We start from the raw sequence: 12,915 nt of genomic DNA on the forward strand, positions 1-12,915 counted from the left end.
ACCTCCTATATATCGGGTACTATTCTAAAGGGTTGAGGTATGTAAACTCTTTTCATCCTCATAATAACTCAATGAAGGTTGTTACAAACCCCATTTTACAGATGAGGAAACTGAGGTACAGAGAGCTTGAGTCATGTGCCCAAAGTCATACAGCTGGGAAGAGGCAGAGCCAGGAGTCGGGCCCCAGCTTCAGAGTCTATGGTCCCTCTGGACCACCATGTTTTTGCTGCCTCTCTGGGACCCTCCCCTTTCCCTTACAGTCTAGTGGGAGACAACTATTCATCAAAAAACTCCTCAAATCATGGAAAAATCACAACAATGCTAAGCGCAATAAAGGAGAGGTGCGTAGTGCTGTGAACTTGGTTCCGACCATATTTCCAAAACCCAGGGACAGCTGCACTGACAGTGCACCCACCTCATCCTCGTCCCACACTGATGCCCTTTGGAGAGATGAGTTCAGATCCCGTGTCCCTTACCGTTCACTGTTATGATGCCCAAAGCTCTCCAATGTGGGTCCTTAGCCAATCAGTTCCCAAACACAACTGGAAACACCTGCAGGGAAGAATGAGGAACAGCAGTTGGCTCTGGATCTAAGAACCAGAGGTTTGGGTGGACCCAGAGCCAGAGGTTGAATGTATCGCTGTTACTCCCACTTTCCAGAGGAGGAAGCAGAGGCTCAGAGAAGCTAAGTGATGTGCCCGAGGTTACCCAGCTGGGAAGCGGTGGAGCCCCCTGAACCCAGGTCAACAGCTGAACCCTTCATCCCAACCCCCATCTCCACCGACCCCCCCATCCCAGCACATCCAGAGACGAGAGCCTGATTCAGGGATGGGTGCAGGGGAGAGAGTATGGATGGCTCGATACGAATCCACTGCCAGGGCAGGACCCAGAAAACACCATTTCAGGCGGTGTTGGGGACACAGGAGACAAGAAGAGGAGCTGCCCAGAGCACCTACTCTGTGCCAAGAACTATAATTTCCTCATCACATTAAATCCTCCCAGAGGTTCTTCCAGGCAGGTGATACTACTCTTGGTTTGGAGCTGTGGAAACTGAGGCTCAGAGAGAAGCATCCTTCTCACCGGGCATCTTCTGGGCCCTCTGTTACCAAGAATTGGGCCCTGGTGTCACAACGGTCCCATGAGACAGACACAAATACATTCCCTGAGCATCTACTATATGCCAGACAGCTGAACTGGTACTTCATACAATCCCCATAACAACCTTGTTGGGTATTTTCCCAATTTATGGAAGAAGGAACAAAGATTGGAGAGTTCGCAAGCTTGGGAGGTCTTGGAGGAGGCGGTCTCATGCATCGTTCACACCCAGCCTTGGCCACCTGCCAGCTCTGTGGCTTTGGACACACGACTTCTCCTCTCTGAGCCTCGGTTTCCTCATCAGTAAGATGGGAATACTCACTACTTCACAGAAAGGATGTAAGAATTACAGGCGATCAGGAATGTGGAGCATTTGGCCCAGTGCTGGCACACTCAATAAATATTAGCGATTACATTGCAACCCAAGGGTAAACAGCTGAATTCTGAGCTGGAATCCGAACCCAGGGCGCTGACAACCTAGAGCCCATGCACTTTCCACCACCCATGTTCTCCCCATCTGACAAATGGGCTCTAAACAAGATGTTTCAGCCTGGTGGCACTGGCAATCGACACTTCATTATCAATAAGTCCAACCCTCCTCCATATAAATTCATCATTGCTGCTTGATGGGCTCGAGGTGGTATTTTATTGCATAAAAGTCATCTTTCGCTTTTTATTAAATAAAAGCCACTTGGAAATTTCCATTGAGGACTCTGGGCTCAAAGGAGTGGGCATCATCCCACTCTGCAGCCTGGGAGAAGAATCCAGAAGTGTCCAACCAGGGGTCCCCAAGAACTTCCTGTGGGACGCGGAGAGAAGACGGGGAGGTAGCAGCTACCCCCTCCCCCGACTCCCACAACTGGGGGAAACGTGACAGGTGTTCACGTTAATAATGTATGTGCTGAGCATGTGATTCAGATGGTCTCACTTTGACCCAGGAGGGGCCACAGGGAGGCTGAAGGAGATGAAGACCCTTGCCCAAGACATCTGGGGAGGGGGTGGGAGAGCCCGGATTTGAACCAGGTCTGCAGAATGTGGGATCTTGCCCGCCACTCCACGCTGCGAAATCGTGATCTCATGGCAGCCACCGAGTGTGTCCTTGAGGGAGGAAGGAATGAGCATGTCCGCGTTCCCTGTTCCGGGCTGTGCAGGATCCAGGGACGAGGCCGTGGCTTCCCAGGTTGCTTTTCCACAGGGGCTCACGGTCAGTCACAAGGGACAAGACAGAGGTGGTGCTGTGTCCTGAGCAAGGCCAGGCTGCCCCAGGGAGCCGCACAGAGGGGCATCCCCTAACCTGGGCATCGGAGGCTTCCTGTGGCAGGTGGGCTATGGGCTGAGGTTTGGTTTTTTTTTTTTTTTTTTGCAGTACGCGGGCCTCTCACTGTTGTGGCCTCTCCCGTTGCGGCGTACAGGCTTCAGACGCGCAGGCTCAGCGGCCATGGCTCACGGGCCCAGCCACTCCGCAGCACGTGGGATCTTCCCGGACCAGGGCACGAACCCGTGTCCCCTGCATCGGCAGGTGGACTCTCAACCACTGCGCCACCAGGGAAGCCCGTATGGGGCTGAGTTTTAAAGGATAGTTGTGAGTTAAGACGGGAAGGAGGGAGGAGGGAGGGCATGCCAGGCCGTCTCCCCTGCCCCCGCATCCCCCCCTCATTAGCGGGCGGGGGGCGGCGGTGTCTGAGCCCCCAGAGGAGGGCGAAGAGTAGCAAGGTCTCAGGACCCAGCAATTGGCACTGAAGCAGCTGCAGAAATGCGACATCATGTCTGGCTCTCCCGCTGGGCTGGAAGCAGCTCGGGGTCGGAGATCACAGGTCTTTTCATCTTTGAGCAGGGTGGAGGCCAGGCTGGGCCTGCACAGCGTGGTGCTGACATCCCCCGGCATGTCTGTCCGACTACTCCTCACCCCTCATCCCCCCAGGAATGTCAGTGTCCCCCATAGGTGTGTGCCCTTCCCCTCCACTCCCCCCTGCCTGAGCCCCTGGGATCTCCCTGCACGGGGGCACCAGTCACAGGTTTGCCCTCAGCCTCGGCCTCTGCTCTATCCCGACGTACATCCCTTCTGTCCTGTACTGCCCCCAGCCTGGGCAGTAGAGCAGAGCAGTCAAGGACACAGACCCTGGGGCCCAGCCTAGCTACCAGCGTCCAAATCCTCTTCCTTCGTGAACTCCCTGTGACCTTGAGCCACTCAGGTATCTTCTCTGTGCCTCAGTTGTCTTATCTATAAAATGGGTATAATCGTAATAGTTCAAATGGTTGAGAGGATTAAATGTCACATGCAAAGTATTGAGAACAGGGTCTCTTATGGGGTAAGCGCTATGTTTTTACTGTCATTATTACTGTTGTTATTATTATCATCATTTTTCACCCTCAGTCTTCTACTCTTAACTCCCTTCTAAAATGGCCTTTGCCATTCTAAAATGGCAAGAGGGGCCAGGAAGGCTAGAGGACCTGTGCATCTTGCCCGCTTGTCTCCCCAGCTCTGGGTTCAAGGCCAGGTCAAGGGCGATACAGGCAAGAATTTGCTTCTCTAAGCTCCAGTCTCCTCACCTCTCCAGAGGGGTAAGAACCCTTCCCTCATTGCTGTTGGAAGGGTCATAAGAAATGACAGTGACTCCTTTGCCAATTGTAAAGAGCTGTAAAATTCTCATTGTTCAGATTCTTTAAACCCTCTATAACCAGGAAGCTTAGGAAAAAAAGGTATAAGTATACATACATAATCTGTGTATACTAACATTGTATACATAATAAGTGTATGGCTAACATTTGTTTGAGCACTCCCTATATGCTATTGTGCTCTGCCAGAGCCTTACAAGGATACATTAGCTTGCAGTTAAGAAAACTGAGGTTCAGAGAGGTGAAGCAACTTGCCCGAAGCCACACAGCTGGGAAATCTGACTCCAGAGCCTGACTTCCAAGGATCCCAAGTGAAAAGTCTCTTGGGTTCCCCCTGCTTCCCTGAGAGATTAGGAGTCCCAATCCCACCTCTCTGAGCTCTCTAAGCCTTAGCTTTGAACCCTGAGAGCCCAGACCTTCATCACATTCTTGATCCTCCCATGGAGCTGCCTTCCCCGGTTTCCCTTTGCATTGCCTTCAAGGTCCCTACAAGCAGCTACCACAGGGAAATCACATCTGTGATGCTGTATTAGTCCTGGACAGTGATGCTACCCACTGCCTCTCTCAAGGTGCCCTTTATGAAGTTCCCTGCCCAGTGAGAAATGCCCTGGAGAGTTCAAGGTAAGGAAAAACATTATTTCCTCTGAGGAACTAGGCTGCTTCCTCAATCTTAATAAACAAAGTTCTACAAAGGATCACGTTTCCCTTTTTGATGTGGCCATAAGGAAGCTCAGAGTCACATCTGCAGGTCAGAGGCAGCAAGCCCATTCGTCCTGCTGGTCTGCAATTCCTGCGTTGGTTTGGGTTGGCTCTGATGTCTACATCTAGCTATACTTTATGTTGGTTTTCATTCCTTGTGATAGATAAATCGGGGCACACTCTAGCCCAAACATTGTGCCAAGCTTTTTAGTGGCATTCGCTCATACGTCCCCAACAAACCCCAGCAGTAGTACTGCTGTTACTCCCAAGGTAAAGGTAAGGAAGTGAGGCTAAGGCACAGTCAGCTAGCAGCCAGTTCACACCCAGGTTGCTGGGACTCTGTGCCCTGCTCTTAACCATCTTGCTTTCCAGAAAGTGGAGCACATCTTTCCATGTCTGTTCACACCCTTGCTGATGCCCCAGGGTCCCCAGCTCCACCCTCCCGGGAAACCTCCTCTTTGCTCCCCTTTCTTAGCCCCTCAAGGAACCTATGTTCCCCAGTTTTCAGGACAATCTGGCTGAGGTCTGGGGCACAGATGGGAATCGTTTGCCAAAGCTGACACTGTCCATCACAGCCCAGGTGGGCAAGCGAGCCTGTAGCCAGACTGTCCTTCTTTCTGCCCTCGGCTCTCCAGGGAGCCCAGGGGACAGATGAGCTGTCCTGGCGCGGCTCCCAGATTCTTCGTGTGATCCCAAACTCACACCCATTTGGAACCAGGACCTAGAGCTGATCTGCTCTGAGGCTCCTGAGACAGACTCCCCAAGCCCGTCTTGGCAGTCCTTTCTTTGGGACAGTTCCCATAGGTCCCCAGAAGGGGATGCCAGGGAAGAGGTGGTAGGGGAGGCAGGAGACCCGCTATGACACCGGAGCAAGTTTCTTCCCCATCTCTGAGCCTCGGTTGTGCCATCTGCAAAATGGGAATGATAACCCCTGCCCTGCTTACTTCTCAGGGCCGCTGGGAGCACGCATTAAGGCCCTTCAGCTTGTCCCAGGCTTGGTGAGGATGATGGAGAAAGACCCAATGTGAGTCAAGGCCCTGGGAGGTCTGAGAGCTCCACTTTGTGGAGAGACAAAGCTTCCCGAAGCGAAGTAACACATTTGCTACGTGGCATCTGCCAACAATCAAAATCACTCATTTTTTCAGAGTGTTTAAGAGTTTCTATTCCCTTTTAAATTTCCTCTACAAGTTCAACTCATCTCTGAAAACCAGGCTCCTCTCCAGCCGGTTTTCCCTTGGCATCCCTCCCCCCACCCCCTGCAGTGGGTTAAATGTCTTACCTCAAAAAAAAAAAAAAAAAGATACGTTCACCAGAACCTGCAAATGTGACCTTATTTGGAAAAAAGGGTCTTTGCAGATGTAATTAACATAAGGATCTCAAGATGAGATCATCTTGGATTAAGGTGGACTCAAATCCAATGACAAGTGTCCCTATAAGAGGAAATGACAGAAGGAGGTTTGACGCAGAAACAGAGAAGGCCACGTGAAGAGGGAGGTGGGGCCTGGAGGGATGCAGCCACGAGCCAAGAACACCCAGAGCCCCAGAAGCTGGAAGACACAAGGAAGGGTCCTCCCCTAGAGCCTTCGGAGGGAGCACAGCCTGCGATGGCTTGTTTTCAGACTTCTGGCCTCCAGAACCACGAGAGAATATACATTTCTATCGTTTTAAGCCACCCGGTGTGCAGTAATTTGTTACAGCAGCCCTAGGACACTAATACACCCTCCGTTCTGGCTCCGCCGGCACCCTGCTCCCCACTGCGGGGCATGCGGTATTTACATGATTATTACTGGCTTCACACATCTGACTAGATTGCAAGCTACCTGAGGGGGAGGACTGGGTCTTATTCAGGCTCCATATCTCAGGTCAGAGCAGGATGCGGGCACCAAGTGGGTCCTCGGGATATTGCTGTGTCCTCACGTGGTCTTCCCTGTGTGCGTGTGCGTGTCCTAATCACCTCTTCATATAAGGACATCAGGCAGATTGGGTTAGGGCCCACCCTAATGACCTCACTTTTCCCTAATCACCCCTTAAAAACCCTGTTCCAAATACAGTCACATTCCCAAAGTACTGGGATTGAGGACGTCAGCATATGAATTTGGGGGAGGGGACACAATTCATCCCATAACACCTACATAGTTGTCATTATTGTTAGAACTTAACATTGCTATTTGCTGTTCCTCCAGATCGCTCCCTCTGTGCTGGGATTGCCACCTGGAATGTACAGGGAACGCCTTCCTGCAAATCCGAAAACACAGCAACCCCAGCAGAAAAATGGGCTAATGATATAAACAGGTAATTTACAGGAGGGAAACCTCCAAACCGAGGTATTAGACAAACTGATCATCAAAGACATGCGAATGAGAACTGTGGAAAGGTTCTAGAAAGCTGGGATGGAGACCCCCTGGGGCTGGCACAGGCTTCATGCCTTGCTGCGGGTACCCGTGAACCCCTGCGTGCCCCCCAGCTCATGTGCGGTGTTTGGAGGGGCATGCCTTAGCATTGGTTCTCCAGAAGCAAACCTCATGTAAGCCTTCCTGCAAAGGTGATTATTAAGGAAGTGTTCCAGGAAAACCCAGTAAGGGAGTGGAGAAGTAGGATTAGGAAAGGGAGGAGGTCCGACAAGGGGGCAACGCCAGGCAAAATCCCTGGGGAAGGTGGCTTGGTTCATGCCAGGGTCAGGGAACAATGGAGGTTGAATTCCAGGAGGCTATATATATATCCCTCCATCCTGTCCTAGGAGGGGCACAGTCCCAGGCCCTCCCAGTGCCTGAGGGCAGTCCTCCGACAAAGAGCCACAGGTGCGGGCTGTCAGTAGCGAGAGCCCACGGGAAGGCTGTGTGCCCCAAAACGGTCAAAGAGCCAGGCGTCTCGGGCAGCGCAGGGGTGTCTGCTGACGGCTGGAAGCTGGAAGCTGCTTACGTCCGGTGTGGGAGAGGCAAAGAGCTACGCAGCTGTTAGAGGCAACAGATTAGCAAGTGTACACACAGCGAAAGAGCACAGCTATTTAAAACCACCTACCCAAATAGCACGTAAGTACACTGAAAACAAGCCTCCAAAAGCAGTAACACACGTTCTGCAAGAACAGGGCCAAATAACGAGATACACGCTGAACAGATTAGAATAGCTCCTTGGGAGCGGGGGTGGGAGGGAGAGGGAGAAGGAAAAGGGGAAAAAGGAAATGAATGCAGAGAAGAATGAAAATAAGACAAGGGCGGGGGCTTCAGAGGCCTCCGAGGCAGATGGGGATGGGTGGAGGGGTGTCATTATGTCAGCCTTCCCTCCCCTCCTGAGGTCCAGAAAAACCCAAAGCAAACAAACACACACCCCAAATTCCTGCCCCCGGGGTTCAGGCTTGGGCAGTGACCAGCCCGTGCCTGGGTCACTGAATCCCTCATAAGGCCACATTGATTGGGCAGGGGAAGGACCAAACAAGCAGCCTCGTCCCTGCCCGGGGCCTTGAGAGCCCCGCCCTGCCAGCCTTCTCCATCAGGCTGGGAATGAACGTGGATGAGCCCACAAAGGGAACAGCATCAACCCCGTCAGAGGTGGCTGTGCGGCGGCCAAGGCCCGATTCCTCCTGCCGGAGACCAGAGAGACCAGGCAGAAGACCCTGCACAGATGGTCCTGCCCTGCCCACCTGGCCAGGGCAGACAGACCTTTGCTGGGGAAGAGGTGGGACAGCTCAAGGCCACATCTGGTTCCTCCCACCACAGACAGCAGAAACCTCAGACAGATGTTCTTTGCTTAGTTTTTATTAAGCAAACGTGTATAGAGCCCTCACCAAATTCCAGGCACGGTTCTAAGCACTATTACAGAAGAGGACATTGTGCCAGAGAGGTTAAGTGCCCAGGGTCACACAGATAGCTCAGGTAAGCAAGATAGGTCAAATTCGTCATTCCAGACAGGAGGAAGCTCAGAGCCCGATGAATTGCCGAACCCACTCTCCTTCCTTGTCCACTGCCTCGCCTCCTCGGGACATTCCAGAATCCTCTAGTCATTGCCCCAGTGGAACCTCCCAAGAGTCCCCACGAGGTCAGGGTGTGCATTTTCCAGGTGGGGCAAGACGAGGCTCCCCTGGGTTTCCCCCAAGACCCCGTGCCTCTAGGTAATGGCCCTAAGGGGAGCATGTCACATCCCAGGTGCTGCAGGAAAAGCCCTTTGGAGGGGGCGCATTCATTCATCCATTCTTCAAGGATGTGTGGAGCCTGCTGCCCCCTGGCCCTGGAGAGGAGGCCAGGGTGCCATGGGCACAGCTCTTCCCACCTGGACCTCCCCCTAACCCTGCAAGGTCACTGTCATCCGTCCTGATTTACCGAGGGGATGTCTGAGGCCAGGCAGCAGTGGGAGAAGGGTCATCTGCCTGCAGTCACACACCTGGTTAGTGGCAGTGCAGGGATTTGAACACAGGTCCTTAGGAATCCAGGGCCCCACCTCCTCCAGCTGCCACCTGCTAGCCTGTGTCCCCTGGGCTCAGGGGGCAGCAGGGCTGAGAGCCATCTGGGTGGCAGATGTGGCCTTCAGCTTCCTCTCCGTGTCGTTGCCACGCCCCTCTGCCAGACTCTGCAAAGGACTTGCTCCCTTTCTTTCCGAGTCTGGTCTCTCCCTGCTTGCTTCTCCGTCGTCAGTCTCTGTCTTGGTCTCTCTCCCTTTGTCTCATCTTGTATTCTCTGTCTGTCCCTGTCTCTGTGTCTTGCCCTGCCTCTCACTTCTCTGTGCAGTCTCCCTGTCTTCTCTTTGTCTCCCTGTTCCCTCCCTCTCTCCTACCCTCCCGCCTGAGAGGCCAAGCCACCCTTCACCTTCCCGGCATCACTCACCTATGTGCCTAGCGGGCTACACCGCAGGCTGCCACCCTGTCTCCCAGCCCGCTGCCTTCCGGCTGCTGCGTCTCCAGCCTATGGCTAACCGTCTCCTGGCTGCAGGCCCCAGGCCGAGTGCAGGGGCTTTATCAGGGCCCGTGGGCGTGGGAGCCCATCGGGGAAACTGGAAACTCTTCCTGCCATGTTTGCCCTGGCTCCTGTCCGCGTCTCCCACCACCCCCATGGCCCACCCTGACAGTCCGGGCCAGGCGGCCCCGGATGCCTCTCCTCCAGCTTTCAGAGCCTCCAACAGGCTCTCAGGAGCCGGGAGGCCCCTCGGAGGGCATTCTGTTTTGTAGCCGGGGAAAGGGAGGTCCAGGAGAGGGACTGACCCTCCCTAAGCCTCAGAGAAGAGGGCCTTAGCCTGTCTTGCCCGTGATGTATCCCAGAGCCTAGAAGCCAGCCTGGTGCTTGACACACCTTATGCCTCACCACTCCGCCCTCAGGCCCTCAGCTTGTGACATAGATTTGCGAATGAAGCCTCACTCAGAGGGGTGAAGTGACTCACCCCAGCTCACACAGCCTTTAAGCATCAGCCCAGGGTTTGAACCAAGGACCCTCTGACCCCCAAACCTTGGCTCTTTCTACTTGCCCAAGATCACAGCCTCAGCCAGCAGGTGAAACATAATGGGGCCTTCCAGGCACCACTCTCCCGGTCACAAATGTCCCTCCTCGGCAGTGTCCCCACCTCCCCCAGGCCCTGCCAGCCAGCTTTGGTCCTGATGCCTTGGCCTCTGCCACAGTCCTCTGTCTGGTCCCATCCACCAGTCCCTCATTCTTCAGGGCTGAGAGGGGGGGCCTCGAGCCCCACAGCCGGCTCCAAGAGAGATTCAGGGGTTACCAGCCCTGGATCCCTAGCCCCGAGAGACTCAGGAATCTCGAAACCACACAGCAGCAGCTGTTCCAGCCACAGCCCTGGCTGCCAGCGCTGGGACAGAATTAGCTCTGTGTTGGGAGAAAATTTCCTCCCTGGTCCCACGCCCACACCCGGGAGCTCTGGCTGAGTCACCGTAGTGGGGGTCGAAGGTGCTGGCTGCCTAACAACCTGCCCCATTTTCTTGGGGTTGGGATGGGGCTGCGTTTGGGCTTAGGACTCTGCAGCGGTGGGAAAAAGCAAGGAGCTTATGCCCTTCGACGTGGGCAACCTGCTTGCCCAGAGGCCCCAGTAAACCTCCAGTGCCTGATGGGAGCACTGAAGCAGGAAGACTGCCCCCCCCCCCGCCACCGCCAAATGTCCACTCCGCTGCCTGGATCCCCCCCCCATTAGAATGATCCATGCCTTCTCCCCAATGTGCTGTCCTCAAATTCACTGCTCCCTGCTCTGTGCCCTGCAGGCTGAGCTGTAGGAATAATATTATTAACTCCCTGCCCTCTGACCTCCAGTTGACTCCATCCATGAAGGCCCAGCAGGGGCTGCAGGACAGGAAGAAAGCAGGTCGGGTGTTTATTGTCCCAGTGCCCTCCCTGCAGGGTCTCCACGAGTCGGTCACAGCTACACAACCTGGGTCCCAGGAAGCAGTCCCTCCCTGACCCCTCGACCTAAGGGCAGGAAGGGACCTGGGGTCTAAGATACAAGGATACATCATTTAGGCTGTCCACACTTTCTAAGTCCTCCCTTGCCTAAGAACTCATCAAGTCCTCATGTGAGTGGGTCATCTGTTTCCCGCTGAGACCCTGACCCAGAATCCAGACTCTCCGTGTCTCCCCCTCCGACACCCACACGTCTGTTTCCTAAACAGCTCACAAATCTGTCCATCATTTCTGCCCGCCTGGGTGAGTGCTAGAGATCCCTAACCAGCATGTCACTTGCACTATAATTTCATTTTCCACCTAGTAGCTGGAGAGACCATGTCAAAATGCAAACCGCATCACAGCTCTCCCCGCTTAAAAGCCCCTGGCAGCTCCCCTTTGTTCTTAGAACAATGCTAACTCCTTACCGGTGTCCCGGAGGCCCAAGCAGTCTGGCCCCTGCATACCTTAGGACTGAGCGGAGGCTGGACCCCAGCCCCAGAGAGAATCCTGACTCGGAAGCAGATTCCTGGCCCAGATAGAGGGCGGACTCTTCCTTGCAAACCCAGCCCCACTATTTTACTGCAGACCCAGCAGCTATTCCAGCCACAAAAGACCCCCAAGATTGTTTGGATGTATGTGTCTCTTTGGACATATGTCCAAGATTGTTTGGATGTATGTTGTTTGGACGTATGTCTCTCTTTGTTTGGACATATGTCTCTCTTTCCTGGCCAAAAGGCTACTCTGGCCCCCACCGTGGGTCCAATGCACAAACACTATGAATTCTCCCGGCCACTCAGCTTACATCCAAAGCGGTCAGGGAAATAGCCTGGGTCTCTCCCCCGTAAACAGTGCCCCAGCCCCTGGAGGTGGCCTGTAAACAGATTTTCTCCCATGCTTATAACCCACTGGACTGGGAGGCCCGGCATCCCGTTCGCTTAATCCCCTGAAGTCAGCCTTGAGTCTACTCACGTCAATAGTCCCCAAGCTGTGTACACAGAGTATCTGGAAGGCAGCAGGCACAGGGGTTTTACGTGAGCCGCTCAGGATGTGGTCGGAGGAGGCTGCCAGTGGTGGTCGCCGTCTCCCCCGTGCTGGCAATGCCCTCAGTGTTCTGCTCATGGCGTGGGCTTGGAGCCCAGACTCTGAGTGGCTCCTGGGTGCCCTGCGAGTTGTCATAGTTCCAGCCCCTGTCCCCCTAAATCCAGGCCAGCACAGCCCACCTTCAGCCCTGAGGGCCAGGCTGCATCTGATACCGCCCCAGAGCATGGCTTCTCCTCTGGGTACCTTGAGATGCGTGGAAGGGAGCAGCCAAAGGAACTGTCCCCATCTTTAGTGCCCCAACCTGCTGTGGGAGAGAAGGGCGAGGAAGCTGAAGACCGGCCTCATCTGCTTCTGCAGCCCTTCTTTGCAGCCCCTCCCTCTCTCTCTGTTACTCTGAGAACCTTACCAGGCCCCTGAAAGTCACTCCTGGACATTCTGGTAAAGAGCTTTTGACCCTAGAATGCCAGGGTTAAATATTATAATAATCACCAAAATATCAATATTTTATTGAGCACCTACTATATATGCCAGGACATTGAGAAGCACCTTATGTGTATCATCTCACACAAACCCAGGGGGATTATTATGGCCATTTTAGAATTGAGGAAGCCAAGGCCAGAGAGGTTAAGGGTCTTACCCAAAGTCACGTGGCTAGTGAGAGGCAGAGGTAGGATTTGAACCCAGATTAAGAATACAGTGCTCTTTCTTTTATACCTTACAGGATCTACTTGGCAAATGTCTTTAGATTAATCCCTGACCATTTGGGGCCTTGGTTTCCCCAACTATAAAACAAGGAGGTTGGAGTTGATGGCATCAAAGGCTCTCTTCCAGCTTTAAAATATGCCATAATTGAATGGGCCAAGTGTCTGTCTATTCCTAGCCTTGTGCCCATAAAAAGACAGCATGGCTCAGCTCCACGCTGTGTGACCCCAGACAAGTTGCTTTACCTCTCTGAGCTATAGTAGGGTTGCCTATAAAATGGCAATAATAAAACCTTCCTTTCAGAAAATCCAGGGATCTGGATGAAGCGAGCTCTTGGGACCCCTTGCAGGATTCAGATCTCTGGGATGGAAGTTAAAGGTTAATTTACAAGCGT

General features: G+C 53.6%; 1 protein-coding gene across 6 annotated transcripts in view; it reads right to left on the reverse strand.

Moving 5' to 3' along the window:
- Window positions 1-12,915, reverse strand: part of CMKLR1 (chemerin chemokine-like receptor 1) — a 49,307-nt gene that overhangs the window by 12,810 nt on the left and 23,582 nt on the right. For all 6 annotated transcript variants that reach the window (XM_067700442.1, XM_067700441.1, XM_067700445.1 and 3 more), the window contains exon 2: window positions 477-552. The gene's annotated coding sequence lies outside the window, so the exon portion shown is untranslated. The remainder of the gene's footprint in view (window positions 1-476; window positions 553-12,915) is intronic.

The sequence above is a fragment of the Pseudorca crassidens genome, chromosome 12 (assembly GCF_039906515.1).
Source record: "Pseudorca crassidens isolate mPseCra1 chromosome 12, mPseCra1.hap1, whole genome shotgun sequence".
Lineage (NCBI taxonomy): Eukaryota > Metazoa > Chordata > Mammalia > Artiodactyla > Delphinidae > Pseudorca > Pseudorca crassidens.